Source organism: Magallana gigas, chromosome 1 (assembly GCF_963853765.1).
Source record: "Magallana gigas chromosome 1, xbMagGiga1.1, whole genome shotgun sequence".
In the NCBI taxonomy this organism is placed as follows: domain Eukaryota; kingdom Metazoa; phylum Mollusca; class Bivalvia; order Ostreida; family Ostreidae; genus Magallana; species Magallana gigas.
The window spans coordinates 72,303,044-72,309,404 of NC_088853.1; positions in this window are offsets into that span (position 1 = coordinate 72,303,044).

A 6,361-nucleotide genomic window follows, 5' to 3' on the forward strand; every position below is an offset into this window, starting at 1 on the left:
TAGTATCATATCATTGAATGCATGTTGTAAGTCATTTATAAGCATATACCAGATTCACGCCATTATTTATAGACCTATATTCTGGTCACCCGGGATCCCTGTCTTTGAGCATTTTGAGGGGGGGGGGGTGTCTTTATCGTGCCAGCGCCTACATGTAGCATGACACGAAATACTCTTCTACCAACAAAGCTCATAGGCACTTAGCATTGAGGGGGTGGGACTTTTTTGCGCAGCAAATACTTTTCTGTAATGTACAAACAAAAAATTGTATTAACATTCAGTTGGCACCCCCACTTTTATGGGACCATGTAAAAAATTGAATTAAAAATAAGGAAAGAATCAGTGAAATTGAAGTGAAGGTAACAACCCCCCCCCCCCCCCCCCCCCCACGAATTAGGATTTTGAGGATTTTGGAAATAACCTTTTTCTAATTTTTCGCTTGTCAAGATTTTTTGGATGATCGATTCTGCCTCCCCCCCTCCCCCCCCCCCCCTCTTCCCCACATTAAAAAACGATGCTACATGCCTGCCTCACCCCTTCCCCCATTTTTTTAAACGGAAACTTTTCTTAGATCTACATAAGTAAAAAAAAAATTCAATGACCCCCCCCCCTCCCCGCACAGTTTTTTTTTAGAAGTAAGCCCCTATATAGGGAATGATAGGGTTGATGTTAATTCATAAGAGACTAAGATATGTTACAGTGTTTGCATGTCAGTGTCTAGAATTGTTTGTAGATCTGTCCCCCTCCTTCACTCTTGGTGTGTCACTGTATATACACATGTAGTATTGACCATTCTGGCTTTAGTCGAGGAAGACCGTGTCCGACATCTTTTGGTGTGTCACTGTATATACTACATGTAGTTGAAGCTATTCGTCTACATGCAGACTGCGATGTCATGACTCTGTGTAAAAAGGGAGATAACTCAAACTATTAACCTCTTTAGTTATATACACCTAACGCGCCTCTCTCTCTCTCTCTCTCTCTCTCTCTCTCTCTCTCTCTCTCTCTCTCTCTTAAATATCCCCTTTCTTTTTAATTCTTTCACTATCTCTCTCTCATTCAAAACGTGTACTCTTCCTCTCTTTGTCTGTCTATCACTGACGTAGTTCCTTAATTATCAACCTCAACATGTTTACGTATAGTGACACAACCAGCGGATGCTGAAGAATAGTACTACATATACATGCGCGGATCTAGAGGGGGGGTCGGGGGGGTCCCGACCCCCCCCCCCCTGGAAAATGAAAATTTATTATATATACTTCGATATAATATTGATAGGGTTTTGTGTATAAAAAATATTTTGCGACATTTTTCTAAATAGTAAGTGCAGGTTTGTAGCTCCCGGTTTAAAAAAAAAATGAATAGACGACCTTGGAGCTACAGTGCCTCACATAGTAAAAAAAATTTGCACGACTAAAGACCGATAACTCCATTACCGGCAATTGATAATTACTGCTTTGTGACGTTTGTCGATTCTAAAAAAAAGCTATTGTTCAATGTTTTTACCTGGTATTTTTGTTTAATCCACAACCGGGGGGGGGGGGGATATCTGATGAACATATAAAATGAAATATGAATTTCCCATTTTTTTTCATTTTTCATTTGTTACTTCACCGGCATCCTCAACATGCGAATCACAATTATTCGAATCATTCTATCACAGGTACGTGCTATATAATTATTTATTGATTATTTGTACATGTAGTTCCAGACATAGCTTTGAGTCTATCAAAGATGGCTCCCCCCCCCCCCCCTGTCCCTTGTGATCCATATGTGTCCTTAACATCTACCGACCATTTTTACCGGATGGTAAATCTCAGGTGAGGACGGGGCTTAATTTTTACAGGAGTGAGTGAGTGGACGTTCACCGGTGTGGACGTGTTTTCGAGGCGCTCCGTGTTACCTGTGTTTTACCTTGATGGGGTGTATATATTTCTTCGTATTATGTACCTTTATATAAGGTGCTATAGTCTTCACGAAGTTTTGTGGACAGTTTTTATTCCTTAGCCATGGAAAAAAGCAAATCACAAAAACAATCATCAAAAAAGAGGAAAAAATGCAGGGAGAGCTCGGACCAGAGTAGTAGTCAGAGTAGTGACCATGAACCAACGGTGGTAAGTCAGTTGTTGAATAGAGCTAACAGTGTATTGTATGAGGATACTCCCGTTTTTAGGGATAATCTACCGGTAACTTCCACCCCGCTAAACAAATCTGTAGGCCTAAGTGTCGATGAAAAACTGGATTTTATCATGAAAAAATTACAACTGCTAGATGGTATTGCGGAATCTATAAATAAACTGGATGGGCGGGTCACCCACCGAAATGGGGTAACCATTCAGCGTAGGAATGTGCAGTGAGTGAATTGTCGTTTATATCTTGGAATATATGTCGGTCGCTCCGTGATAAAATAAACTTTCCCGAATTCCATTCAATTATAAATGGATACGACATAATTTTCCTTAGTGAATGCTGGCTTGCTCCTGGAGATGTTGTAGACATAGATGGCTATGAAAAGTGTATTTTTCCAAGAAAATCAATTAAAGGTGGGGGTATTGTTATCTATTGTAAACCACACCTATCTCCATATATTAGTATTGTTGAAAATATATACGACAGCATACTATGGTGTAAAATTTTAACAAATGCTGAAAACAAAAATATCTACATTGCTATGTGTTATTTACCTCCTGAAAACAGTGTTTTTTATGAACATTTTAATATTGATACCTGTATATTCCAATTATTAGAGGAGTCAATAAGTAAATATAAAAATATGGGTTCTGTATATTTTACAGGAGATTTAAATGCAAGAACGGGTATCAGAAACGATTACATAACTGATGATTTTTTGAAATATGTTGTATCTGATGGAAATCTACCATTTTTATAAGAAGACACCGAAGTTCTTTGTGAAAGAAAAAACCAAGATAAACACATCAATAATTATGGTAGAAAATTATTAGAATTATGTAAGTCATCAGGTCTACGAATTGTTAATGGTAGACATCCTGGGGATGTACCTGGTGACTATACTTTTTTCTGTTCTAGAGGAAATAGTGTTATTGATTATCTGTTGACCGAAAGTTCATTGTTTTTTAGTATAGGCCATTTTTCTACTGGCATATTTAATATTTTTTCTGATCATTCACCAATTATTTTTACTATCAATGGTATTTGCCTAGAAACACAACTGCATAGAACGAGTGTATCTTCGGGTAGAACTAACAGCAAATCAGTAAAGTGGGTCGATGACAATGCGGAATTTATCTTGACTGAAATTACACGAAATCAAAATTTCCTACTCGGTGAATTAGATATTGGTTTCAAAAATTCTTCAGATCTCAATACTTGTATCAACAATATTTGCAGTATATTGAATGACTGTGTCTTACCTTACATGGATGTTAAAGTATCTAAAGCACAACATACCATACATAAAAATAACGCATGTGGGAATATGAAACAGGACAAACCCTGGTTTGACGAAACTTGTAAAAAACTATTGAAAGAATACAAAGGGCTACTCCATACATACAATAATGACAAATCATATGAAAACAAATAAACACTTTAGTCGCCAAGAAAAAATACCAAAAATACATGAAAAAATCAAAATATAAATACAAACGATATGAGGGGGACATGTTTGATTTTTGAGAAAACACAACCCAAAACACTTTTACAGTTTTTTCTCTAAAGGGAAAAGCAAGTCTGGAAAATGTAGCCTAACGAATGACGACTTCCAAGCATATTTTGAAAGACCTATTGAAAGTAACAGCGTTGACCACACAGAAAGTACATGTGACTTTGTGAATTATAATGCCGTATATGAAGAGTTAGATAAAGAAATTACCTATGATGAAATTAGTAAGGCTATTAAAAAACTAAAATGTAACAAAAGTTGTAGTGAGGACTACATTGTAAATGAGTTATTTATAAGATGGTATGATATTTTGATGCCTGTAATACATAAACTTTTTAACAAAATACTAATGTCAGGTTTATTCCCTGATCTGTTGACAAAAAGTTGTATTGTACCAGTACACAAAAAAGGTGACATTGATGATGTAAACAACTACAGGGGTATCTCTATTGTCAGTTGTTTTGGAAAACTATTTACAAGTGTTTTAAATAATAGAATCCTTGAATGGGATAACAAATACGATATTTTGACTGATGCTCAGTTTGGGTTTCGACCAGGACTTAGTACAGTAGATGCTATATTTGTTTTACAATCACTTATTAACAAAACTCTATATAACTAAAAACGTCTATATTGTTGTTTTGTGGATTTTCAAAAGGCATTTGACTCTATTAACAGATGCAAGTTATGGGATAAAATATATAAAGTTGGTATAGGTGGGAAATTATTACAAGTTACACAATCACTGTATAATAATGTGAAGCCACGTGTCAAATATGGTGGTGTTTTAAGTGATTACTTTAGTAATGACATGGGTCTTATGCAAGGTGAAGTGTTATCACCACTACTTTTTGCTTTTTATGTTAACGATTTTGAGATTAACTTTATAAAAAACAATTGTCCATCCATTGAGCTACAAATGATTGATATTTTCCTGCTAATGTTTGCAGATGACATGGTATTGATTGCTGAAACCCCTGCTGGGTTACAGAGTATGTTAAATACACTTAAGGAATATACTACTAGTATACAATGGGATCTGAATGTAAATGTATCTAAAACCAAGGTTGTCATTTTTAGAAATGGTGGGAAAATATCAGATCTTGAAAGCTGGTCATACAATGAACAACAACTAGAAGTTGTGAATACTTTTAAGTATCTTGGTATGTTATTAAACTTCAATAGAAAATTTTTACAAACACAAAAATATGTAGCAGATCAAGGACGGAAAGCACTTTCTGCAATTTCAAACACTATGAAAAATTATTCTTTTAATGTTGAAACTCAATGTTCTGTATTTGATACGTATGTACATAGTATTCTTTCATATGCCTGTGAAATTCGGGGTTTCCACAAAGCACCAGGTATAGAAAAGGTACATCTCAATTTTTGTAAGAGAATTCTTGGGGTCAACAAAAAAAACTACAAATAATTTAGTGTATTATGAACTGGGTAGATTTCCTTTGTATATTAGAAGAAAACTACGAATTTTCAAATACTGGTTAAAAATTAACAAGAATAGAATTCCTGGGTCCCCCGCCAGTCAAGCAGTATACTAGTGTCGAGTCTATCGACCAAGGCTGATTCATTATTGTGGTTAAAGTCCCATAACTGAGTCATTATTGTGGTTTAAGTCCCATAACTCCAACAAAAAGTATCGACCAATGCTGATTTTCGAACTTGACCAAGGTAATAGTAGTATAAACATTTGGTATAAATTTAATGAAAATCCGTCAAAATTTGTAGGCATGAAAGCGCTTACAATGTCAATTTTTGGATAAAACGGAGTCATTATTGTGGTTTAAGTCCCATAACTCCAACAAAAAGTATCGACCAATACTGATTTTCAAACATAACTAAGGTATTAGTGATATAAACATTTGGTATAAATTTAATGAAAATCCGTCAAAATTTGTAGGCATGAGAGCGCTTACAGGGTAAATTTTTGGATAAAACGGAGTCATTATTGTGGTTTAAGTCCCATAACTCCAACAAAAAGTATCGACCAATGCTGATTTTCGAACTTGACCAAGGTAATAGTGGTATAAACATTTGGTATAAATTTAATGAAAATCCGTCAAAATTTGTAGGCATGAGAGCGCTTACAAAAAAGTGTGACGGTCGGACGCACGGACCCACGGACACACGGACGGACTCCCGGCATTTCTATGTCCCCGCTCCGCGTTGCGGCGGGGGACAAAAATACAAATAACATTATCTTGAAGGAGGCATACGAAATCATGCTTGTCAATAACGATAACTGGGTGGTTTCCATACAAAGCGAGGTATCTAGCATGGGTCTAAACTATTTGTTTGACGAAACTTGTCAAAATCAATGTAAAACCTACAAGATAATTGAGTTTGATGTCATCTTTTTCGACATCTCCGAAGAGTAGGTTATATCAACACCTTGTGGATACTTTTTGTTTGCAAACTTATCTTAGGAGACCGATTAATTATACTTCAAAAAAATTTATAAGTATTTTTCGAACTTCATCACACTCTTTAAATATTGAAAAGGGTCGACACAACAAGGTGCCAAGAAATGAAAGATTTTGCAATCATTGTAATAACAAAGATTTAGAAGATGAGTTCCACTTTATACTCATATGTCCTTTTTACACTGAATTACGAAAGAAATATATAAAGAGATTTATTACAAAAAACAAAGTGTTTTAAGCTAGCTAAACTTTTAAGTGTTAACAATACAAAGGAACT